The following is an 11,630-nucleotide window of genomic DNA, read 5'->3' as shown; positions in this document are numbered from 1 at the left end:
TCCACCGCATCCGCCAACGTCGGCTTTCCGCATCTGCGGTGAAAGGTGGCAGAACTACAGCGGTGATTGTCAGACCAGGAGACATTCCAAAAATCGCTCTTCTCATGAAAAGGCCTGTAGGGTCCACACGGAAAGCTGAGACTCTCACAAATGCGTTGGTGTTCTCCATTTTGCTCTACGACCCCCCCGCCCCACCCACAAGCGTCAACGACTCGTCTGAAGTCGGTACAGCTGATCTGCCAAGCTCTGTCTGTAGCGTCCGAACAGTTTGGGCTACACACTGATAGGAGACTCTCACGAACACAAACATGTTGGTTGTTTTGCTCTAGGATGCCCATAGGCCTCACAAGACTAGTCTGAAGGTACCCGTTTATATATAGTACTTCAGTGAGGGGGAATATGGGTAATTAAACATTTAAAAAACATTTACTATATCTCAGATATAGAACAAACACGTCAAGACCTTCTATTTTGACTAGCTATTTTGCCATGTATGAATATCTTATTCAATTCATGTATATTGGCTAATAGACACTTGGGAAAAATAACTTCCTCTCTTCGACTCCTGCGTCCTCTCTCCTCCGTGGCCCGGAAACCGATAAGTGGTCGAGGAAAGTGTCAATTAGTTTGTAGGGGAATGGAAGAGTGTCCTCCCCTCCCAGAGTATCCCCCCCGGGTGTCCCCCCCTCCCAGAATATCCTCCCCGGGTGTCCCCCCCTCCCAGAGTATCCTCCCCGGGTGTCCCCCCCTCCCAGAGTATCCTCCCCGGGTGTCCCCCCCCCCTCCCAGAGTATCCTCCCCGGGTGTCCCCCCTCCCAGAGTTACCTCCCCTGGTTCCCCCCCTCCCAGAGTATCCTTCCCGGGTGTCCCTCCCTCCCAGAGTGTCCTCCCTGAGTGCACCCCCCTCCCAGAGTATCCTCCCCGGGTGTCCCCCCCTCCCAGAGTATACTCCCCGGGTGTCCCCCCCCCTCCCAGAGTATCGTCCTCGGGTGTCCCCCCCTCCCAGAGTATCTTCCCGGGTGTCCTCTCCTCCCAGAGTATCCTCCTCGGGTGTCCTCCCCTCCCAGAGTATCCTCCCCGGGTGTCCCTCCCTCCCAGAGTGTCCTCCCCGAGTGTCCCCCCCTCCCAGAGTATCCTCCCCGAGTGTCCCGCCCTCCCAGAGTATCCTCCTTTCACCTAGGATAGTCCTTTGTTGTAATATATGAGTGTAATATATGCCACACCCCCTTTGAATCAGCTGTTGTTTTGTCAGAGGAGAAGAAAAGCAAGCATTCATTTAAAAACAACCTGCTACTCAAAGGTCTGCCACAACTAGCAACATTTATTTACACCACTTTACACATATATTTTGGATTCCTCCTCTGTAAATGTTATTTGCCTGATGACGCGCCAATGGACAAGGAGAGTCTCAATTTGGGTACATTTTTATTTGGATAGTCCGGACTATCTGTTAATAAGAAGCTGCTTGCTAAGGTTACGGTTAGAGCTAGGGCTAGCTAGGGCTAGTAGGTATTTGAAATGTTACTGGTAGTCTGTAGAGCCAAATAAAGTGTTAACCTCATATCAAAACAAGCACATTTGCTTCCACATTTCCTCTCCAGGACGAGGAAAGAGGAGTTAATGAAACAACTTGTGAATCTCCCCAATAAAGGGAAGTGAACAAGTGCACACTTCTGAAGAACGGAGAGATTATTGGAGCGCCAGCCTTGTGACATTGTAGCACTGAAACACTGCTCATCAGCGCCCTCTAGTGGAGGAAACATTCACATCCAGACTATTTTACTGAAATATATTGTTGTACATTGTTGTTGTTGGACATTACACAAAGACGATTACTTTCAAAGGAATAATATACATATATATATATATATAACTCTGTGTATATTTAATTATTACTATCCTATATCATATTCTAAAAGTGTATATTAATTCATTATTGTTGTTGTGGCTGACAAAAGCATTTTCTCCATGGGGGTTTGCCAGTATTTGTATTTGTTCTGTCTTTCAAATCACATTTTATTGTTCACATACACATAGTTAGCAGATGTTATTGCGAGTGTAGCGAAATGCTTGTGTTCCTAGCTCCAACAGTGCAGTAATATCTAACAATTCACAACAATACACACAAATCTGAAAGTAAAATAATGGAATTAAGACATATATATATACACATTAGATTGAGCAATGTCAGAGTGGCATTGATTAAAATACAGTAGAATAGAATACAGTATATACATATGAGATGAGTAAATCAGTATGTAAACATTATTTAAACATTACTAAAGTGACTAGTGTTCCATTATTAAAGTGGCCAGTGATTCCATGTCTATGTATATAGGGCAACAGCCTCAAAGGGGCAGGGTTGCGTAGCCGGGTTGCGTAGCCGGGTTGCGTAGCCGGCCAGTGATGGCTATTTAACAGTCTGATGCCCTTGAGATGGCCTTTCACTGTTCAGAAGGCTTTCTTTGTGGTAAATGAGAAGCACATCGCCAGTTAACAGACAAGGGCATGTCGAAAGAGTTTCACCCCCATGCAGTTATATTCTAATTCAAGGGTGGCCAACCCTCTTCCTGGAGACCTATACCCTCCTGCAGGGTTTTGTTCCAGCCCTACTCAGAACACACCTGATTCTATTAATCAGCTCCTCCTCAGGATATTGGGCTGGAGCAAAAGCCTGCACGCCCAGTAGCTGTCCAATATGACGGATGGCCAGCCCCGTTCTAATTTCCCCTGTTTGAGTGAATAAATCATATACTCTGTGCATGGGCTGTATCTCAATTCACCGCACCCCATCCGCGTCACTACAGACCCTGGTTCTGATTCCAGGCTGTATCACAACCGGCTGTGATTGGGAGTCCCATTGCGCGGTGCACAATTGGCCCAGCATCGTCCGGGTTAGGCTGGGGTAGGCCGTCATTTTAAATAATAATTTGTTCTAAACTGACTTGCCTAGTTAAATAAAGGTTAATTAAAAAATATATATTGGAACGGGTGTGAATAAATACTCTGTCCAAGACTTAACTCATGTTACTGATTAGTACCGTCTCTCTCAAACTATTCTGAAAATATTGTATTTGCCTTAATAAGACTATCACTCAAGGTCGGAGATTACTGACTCCCTCCAATGCATGATCTAGCGCTTGGACTAAAATAAGATAGTAAGCAATCCAACTCTGAAATAAAATCACCAGAAATATGACATTACTTTTACAAAGATCCTGTATAATATACAGTATACATTTAAAATAGTTTGTTTTGTATTTTGTTCAGATTATATGATTACAAAGGTATGTATTAAATATTAAAGACACAACACGGGCATGGATTTCTGGGTGATTTGTTTGTGTGGTATAAGATATACACTACCGTTCAAAAGTTTGGGGTCACTTAGAAATGTCCTTGTTTTTGAAAGAAATGCCATTTTTTTGGTCCATTAATTGTCCATTTCCAGCTACTATTGTAGCTGGAAAAGGCGGATTTATTATGGAATATCTACATAGGCCCATTATCAGCAACCATCACTCCTGTGTTCCAATGGCATTTTGTTTTAGCTAATCCAAGTTTAGCGTTTTAAAAGGATAATTGATCATTAGAAAACCCCTTTGCAATTATGTTAGCACAGCTGAAAACTGTTGTTCTGATTAAAGAAGCAATAAAACAGGCCTTCTTTAGACTAGTTGAGTATCTGGAGCATCAGCATTTGTGGGTTCGATTACAGGCTCAAAATGGCCAGAAACAAATAACTTTCTTCTGAAACTCGTCAGTCTATTCTTGTTCTAAGAAATGAAGGCTATTCCATGCGAGAAATTGCCAAGAAACTGAAGATCTGGTATGACACTGTGTACTACTCCCTTCACAGAACAGAGCAAACTGTCTTTAACCAGAATAGAAAGAGTGGGAGGCCCCGGTGCACAACTGAGCAAGAGGACAAGTACATTAGAGTGTCTAGTTTGAGAAACAGATGCATCACAAGTCCTCAACTGGCAGCTTCATTAAATAGTACCCACAAAACACCAGTCTCAACATCAACAGTGAAGACGCGACTCCGGGATGCTGGCCTTCTAGGCATGGCAAAGCGGTACCGGAGTGCCAAGTCTAGGTCCAAAAGGCTCCTTAACAGCTTCTACCGCCAAGCCATAAGACTTCTGAACAGCTAATCAAACGGCCACCGGACAATTTACATCATCTTTGATTACATGTACAAATGACCTCGACTAACCTGTACCTCTGTACATTGACTCGAATCACATATCACAGTCATAGAAGGTAGACATTTTCCTCAATAAAGCAGCTATCAGTAAAGTCAGCAGTCGTAGGAAAAGACAGGTGTGAATGTTACACAGGGCAGACCACAATAGTACACTAGTGACTGCCGAGTGTAGCCTAATTACAGGTGTACGCAGCTCCACCTGTCCTCCTACAAGCCTTCTGGCAAAGAAACCGGTTTGTTCTCAGAATGTGTTAACATTTAACTGTGTGTGTGGTGGGGTACTAAGCAAACACATGGAATTATTTTAAGTGTCATAATATGGATAATTGTGTTATTTGATATAGAATTTTAAGACCCCCTGAAGTATATAAATAAATGTAAAAAAATGATGAAAAATTATTTTGGGCCTTACTGCTATTAACCCATACAAACACATTCAACAACAGATTCACTACATGGAACAACAGATAGTCCCCCCCCCAAAAAAAATCTAAAGGAAGTTTGTTTTGAAGTATCTGTCCTATATCTGAGAAATATAAGAAGCATTTGTTTTTTTACAGTAAACAGTTTCCATATACAGTGCATTCAGAAAGTATTCAGACCCCTTTACTTTTCCCACATTTTGTTACATTACAGCCATATTCCAAGCGGGTTGTCATGTGCCTTTTACTGAGGAGTGGCTTCCGTCTGGCCACTACCACAAAGGCCTGACTGGAGGAGTGCTGCAGAGATGGCTGTCCTTAACCTTCCATCTCCACAGAGGAACTCTGGAGCTCGGTCAGAGACCATCAGATTCTTGGTCACCTCGCCCTTCTCCACCGATTGCTCAGTTTGGCCGGGCGGCCAGCTCTAGGAAGAGTCTTGGTGGTTCAAAACTCTGTTCTTGGGGACCTTCAATGCTGCAGACATGTTTTGGTACCCTTCCCCAGATCAGTGCCTCGACACAGTCCTGTCTCGGAGCTCTACAGACAATTCCTTTGACCTCAGGGCTTGGTTTTTGCTCTGACATGTCCTGTCAACTGTGGGATCTTATATAGACAGGTGTGTGCCTTTCCAAATCATGTCCAATCAATTGAATTTACCACAGATGGACGCCAATCAAGTTGTAGAAACATCTCAAGAATGATAAATGGAAACAGGATGCACCTGAGCTCAATTTCAAGTCTCATATCAAAGGGTCTGAATACTTATGTAAATAAGGTATGTTTTTTTATTTGGAATACATTTGCAAACATTTCTAAAAACCAGTTTTCGCTTTGTCATTAAAGAGTAGTGTATAGATTGATGAGAAAAATAAATAATTGTATCAATTTTGGAATAAGGCTGTAAAGAAAGGTCAAAGGGTCTGAATACTTTCCGAACGCACTATATATTGTACTTATATTCATTTTTTTTCAACTGGTACCGGGGACCTTCAGACAAGTCTTATGGGCCTACTAGAGAGAAACATGTACGGTGTTCATGGGTCTAACCTTTAGTTAGTGTGTAGCCCAAACTGTTCAGACGCTACAGAGAGAAGTTGGAAGATCGACTTCAGATGAGTCCCGAGACGCGTGTAATCATAGAGCATCAGAAGTGTGTAGCCCAAACCGTTCGGACGCTACAGATGATTTTGTGAGAAGACCAAGCTCGGTGACCTTTCACCGCAGATGCGAAAGTGTGACATTGGGGGGGGGGGGGGGGTCTCACGGTCTTACAAACGCAGCTGTAGCTCCGCCACCTTCCTTCGCAGATGCGGAAGGGCCGACATAAGCGGCTGCGGTGGATTTAGAAACAGACTATGCTGTTATATCTATATTTTAAATTAACAGATTTTTTTGTATTATGTTAGATTGCGCACGGGTGCGTCAAGAGACTTGTAGACTTGTAAAATACAATTTGTATTGCGATTCTATGGGTTGGTGATGTCATGACAACTAATGACAAAGCCAGGTACTGTAAAAAAAAAAAAAAGTGGTTGTGACAAGGCAGGTATAGTTTCCCAGGGGACCCTTATTACATTTGAATGTTACATTCATGATGGTAAAATAAATTCGCAGCCTCGATATGGATATTGCGCTCACTATTGCACATTGATGAAAAATCGATTGTGTAGCCCTAGTGTACTGTGCTTCCCTCTCTAATTTATTGTACCTTTATTTAACTAGGCAAGTGTTGATGAATCGTTACTGGAGAAATGAGACCAAGTTGAGACGCTAGACAGGGTGGACTTTAGATGTAGTAAAGGCAGTTTATTCAAAGGTAAAGATATCTGGCAAAGCGTGCTGCACGGACTCGTTCGTCAAGCTCGTAAGGAACCATCGGAAGAAGCCCCGAAACATGGTGTGCAGGTCATTTATACAGTAAAATGACGTACGTATATTCTGGGAGTCTGTTCGTCGGATTGGTCGATCTGGGTCGTGGGTAGTCCTGTTCGGGCCTGGTGTCGACGTTCCATTGGCTCTTAATAACATCATTCTTTGTCTTCGAGTCCCAACCTTGAAAAGAATGTGTGTGCGTGTTGTGGTTGCAGGGGCCTGTTCTGGGTGTGTGTGTCTGGGGTTGTTATCTGATGAGAGCAGAATGTGTCTGAGAGAAAAGCGGGGGGGGGGGGGGGGGTTGGTGCATGTTGTGCAGAGTATAGCTTGTGTTGAGAAGTTGTTATAACAAGTTTCCAGTATCTATTACAATTTCTTACACAAGTCAGTTAAGAACAAATTCTTATTTTCAATAGCGGCCTAGGAACAGTGGGTTAACTGCCTTGTTCAGGGGCAGAACGACACATTTTTACCTGGTCAGCTCGAGCCGTTTACTAGTCCAACGCTGCAACCACGAGGCTACCTGCCACCTCGAATACCAGTCTTCCCATTCTTACAACAACTGCTCTAGATCAGTCCTGTTCTCCTAGAATAATACAGAACATAACTCATCATATTTAAAACAATTCTCAGCCTAAATTACATTATTTTCTAGAGCACTCTGATATCCTAAATAAAATTTTAAAAAAAACACAAATTTAGTAAATACAACAAAACATTGTCCAGTTACATTTTATTTTCCAAATGTTCATTAGCAACACAAGGACGGTAGGCCTACATACAGTATTGCATTTGTAATTTTCAATGACAACATGAACAAACACAATTTTAAAAACCAGCCATTCTTTCCAAAATACCCAATATGCATTGCAATCATTTCATTAAAACAATTCTGATTCGTTAAAATGAAGTAAAACGCTATATGCAAAAAAAAAAAAAAAGAATGTTAAAAAAACCAATAATACATTGGCATTCAAGGGTAAATGAAAAACAGGATAAAAATAAAAACTTCAAACATAAAGACAACTGACCTTGTGTATTCTTGGGGTGCGTTCAGTTCAATTGAATGTTTGCTACATCGCGTAACAGTTTGCACTGAACGACACCTTTCCCCAAAGCTTTCTTGTACGTTCTTGAACAGACTAAGGTACATTTGCTTCATTTGATGAGTGTGACTTGAAGCAATATGTTAAGTATTTAAAAAAAGGGCAGCTGTACATTTTGAACCTCCGACCGCTCTCCTTTTTTCAACTGGTCGTTCAGTACAGTAAAGTTAGACAACAGAGAACAGGATGTAAAGTTAGACAACAGGATGTAATGTTAGACAACAGGATGTAATGTTAGACAACAGGATGTAATGTTAGACAACAGGATGTAATGTTAGACAACAGGATGTAATGTTAGACAACAGGATGTAATGTTAGACAACAGAGAACAGGATGTAATGTTAGACAACAGGATGTAATGTTAGACAACAGACAACAGGATGTAATGTTAGACAACAGGATGTAATGTTAGACAACAGGATGTAATGTTAGACAACAGGATGTAATGTTAGACAACAGGATGTAATGTTAGACAACAGGATGTAATGTTAGACAACAGGATGTAATGTTAGACAACAGGATGTAATGTTAGACAACAGGATGTAATGTTAGACAACAGGATGTAATGTTAGACAACAGGATGTAATGTTAGACAACAGACAACAGGATGTAATGTTAGACAACAGACAACAGGATGTAATGTTAGACAACAGGATGTAATGTTAGACAACAGAGAACAGGATGTAATGTTAGACAACAGGATGTAATGTTAGACAACAGGATGTAATGTTAGACAACAGGATGTAATGTTAGACAACAGGATGTAATGTTAGACAACAGGATGTAATGTTAGACAACAGGATGTAATGTTAGACAACAGGATGTAATGTTAGACAACAGGATGTAATGTTAGACAACAGGATGTAATGTTAGACAACAGGATGTAATGTTAGACAACAGGATGTAATGTTAGACAACAGACAACAGGATGTAATGTTAGACAACAGGATGTAATGTTAGACAACAGACAACAGGATGTAATGTTAGACAACAGGATGTAATGTTAGACAACAGGATGTAATGTTAGACAACAGACAACAGGATGCAATGTTAGACAACAGGATGTAATGTTAGACAACAGGATGTAATGTTAGACAACAGGATGTAATGTTAGACAACAGGATGTAATGTTAGACAACAGACAACAGGATGTAATGTTAGACAACAGGATGTAATGTTAGACAACAGACAACAGGATGTAATGTTAGACAACAGGATGTAATGTTAGACAACAGGATGTAATGTTAGACAACAGACAACAGGATGTAATGTTAGACAACAGGATGTAATGTTAGACAACAGGATGTAATGTTAGACAACAGGATGTAATGTTAGACAACAGGATGTAATGTTAGACAACAGGATGTAATGTTAGACAACAGAGAACAGGATGTAATGTTAGACAACAGGATGTAATGTTAGACAACAGGATGTAATGTTATTGACAACAAAGCACAGGACCCATTAATAGTCAATGTAACGGTAGAGAGGATGTATCGTACAGGGGATGTACTGTAGAGAGGATGTACTGTAGAGAGGATGTACCGTAGAGGGAACTGCCATAATAATAAAGAAAACACTTGAGTATGAGGAGATAAAAAGTATATTGAAAGCAGGTGCTTCCACACAGGTGTGGTTCCTGAGTTAAGCAATTAACATCCCATAATGCTTATGTTCATGTATAAAAATGCCCTGATTTTATGGCTACCATGGCTAGAAAAAAGAAGATCTCAGTGATTTGAAAGAGGGGTCTCATAGGAACATAGAGGGGTTTAAAAAAGGTTTGTGTGTCAGTCACCAGATCTCAACCCAATTGAACACTTACGGTAGATTCTGGAGTGGCGCCCGAGACCGTATTTTCCATCACCATCAACTAAACACCAAAATATGGTAATTATCGTGGAAGAACGGTGTCACATCCCTCCAATAGAGTTCCAGACACTTGGAGAATCGGTGCCAAGACACATTGAATCTGTTCTGGTGGCTCGTGGTGGCCCCAACACCCTAATTAAGACTCTGTGTTGGTGTTTCCTTTATTTTGGCAGTTACCTGTACGTATGTACTTTGTGTTTTAGGAAAATCAGAGTCGTCCTCCGTTTCTGCACATCAACTATGGAAGCATCTCAAATGGCACCCTATTACCTATATAGTGCACTACCAGGGTCCATAGGGCTCTGGTAGAAAGTAGTGCACCATATAAGGGAAAAGGGTATGTGGTCATACTGTACTCATAGTCGTGGACAGAACAGCACTTCTTAACAAAAGTAAAACTCAACTCCCTTGGGTTCCCGAGGACCGAGTTTGGGGAAACCCTGTCCTATATAGTGAACTGATTTTGACCAAAGTGGTGCGCACTGTATATGGTACAGAGTGCTATTGGGGACACGTGCTGTGTCTGTAGTAGGGTACTAACACCTCTAATGACTGTCTGTAGGAACAGCCGTGACTGAGAAGTGCTGTTCTGTCCACTACTATGGGTACAGTATAACCACATACCCTTATATGGTGCACTACTTTCTACCAGAACCCTCTGGACCCTGGTAGTGCACTATACAAGGGAATAGGGTGCCATTTGAGATGCAGACACTTCCTATCACAGCTTCTAGAGGTCAGACCACGCCGTGAAGTCCGGCGGGTAGAGACCACGCCGTGAAGTCCGGCGGGTAGAGACCGCGCCGTGAAGTCCGGCGGGTACAGACCGCGCCGTGAAGTCCGGCGGGTAGAGACCACGCCGTGAAGTCCGGCGGGTACAGACCGCGCCGTGAAGTCCGGCGGGTAGAGACCACGCCGTGAAGTCCGGCGGGTACAGACCGCGCCGTGAAGTCCGGCGGGTAGAGACCACGCAGTGAAGTCCGGCAGGTACAGACCGCACCGTGAAGTCCGGCGGGTAGAGACCACGCCGTGAAGTCCGGCGGGTAGAGACCACGCAGTGAAGTCCGGCGGGTAGAGACCACGCAGTGAAGTCCGGCGGGTAGAGACCACGCAGTGAAGTCCGGCGGGTAGAGACCACGCAGTGAAGTCCGGCGGGTAGAGACCACGCCGTGAAGTCCGGCGGGTAGAGACCACGCCGTGAAGTCCGGCGGGTAGAGACCACGCAGTGAAGTCCGGCGGGTAGAGACCGCGCCGTGAAGTCCGGCGGGTACAGACCGCGCCGTGAAGTCCGGCGGGTACAGACCGCGCCGTGAAGTCCGGCAGGTACAGACCGCACCGTGAAGTCCGGCGGGTAGAGACCACGCAGTGAAGTCCGGCGGGTAGAGACCACGCCGTGAAGTCCGGCGGGTAGAGACCACGCCGTGAAGTCCGGCGGGTAGAGACCACGCAGTGAAGTCCGGCGGGTAGAGACCACGCAGTGAAGTCCGGCGGGTAGAGACCACGCCGTGAAGTCCGGCGGGTACAGACCGCGCCGTGAAGTCCGGCGGGTAGAGACCACGCCGTGAAGTCCGGCGGGTAGAGACCACGCCGTGAAGTCCGGCGGGTAGAGACCACGCCGTGAAGTCCGGCGGGTAGAGACCGCCCCGTGAAGTCCAGCGGGTAGAGACCACGCCGTGAAGTCCGGCGGGTAGAGACCGCACCGTGAAGTCCGACGGGTAGAGACCACGCCGTGAAGTCCAGCGGGTAGAGACCACGCCGTGAAGTCCGGCGGGTAGAGACCACGCCGTGAAGTCCGGCGGGTAGAGACCACGCAGTGAAGTCCGGCGGGTAGAGACCACGCCGTGAAGTCCCTGTGGTGCCACACACAACCACCCAGGGAGTCTTTCATTTTAAATGTTTCTATTTTAGAAATTATACAATCACAAAGTTTGAACAAGACACTCTGGAACCCCCCACCAAAGCCACAGTAGAATCAGTACCATTCTAGAACACACCAGGGGCTCTGGCACAAAGCCACAGTAGAATCAGTACCATTCTAGAACACTCCAGGGGCTCTGGCACAAAGCCACAGTAGAATCAGTACCATTCTAGAACACACCAGGGGCTCTGGCACAAAGCCACAGTAGAATCAGTACCATTCTAGAA

The 11,630-nt window shown here is 44.3% G+C and overlaps 1 long non-coding RNA gene across 1 annotated transcript; it reads right to left on the bottom strand.

Moving 5' to 3' along the window:
- On the bottom strand, positions 1-680 carry LOC129864225 (uncharacterized). The gene is made up of 2 exons (XR_008761148.1): positions 477-680; positions 1-175 (listed from the first exon to the last, which is right to left on the bottom strand). It is a non-coding gene; the product is annotated as an uncharacterized LOC129864225 (long non-coding RNA).
- Between the last annotated feature and the right edge of the window lie 10,950 nt (positions 681-11,630).

The sequence above is a fragment of the Salvelinus fontinalis genome, chromosome 10 (genome assembly GCF_029448725.1).
Source record: "Salvelinus fontinalis isolate EN_2023a chromosome 10, ASM2944872v1, whole genome shotgun sequence".
Lineage (NCBI taxonomy): Eukaryota > Metazoa > Chordata > Actinopteri > Salmoniformes > Salmonidae > Salvelinus > Salvelinus fontinalis.
Note: the sequence above shows the minus strand (reverse complement) of the source record. Positions and strands in the feature narration are given on the sequence as shown.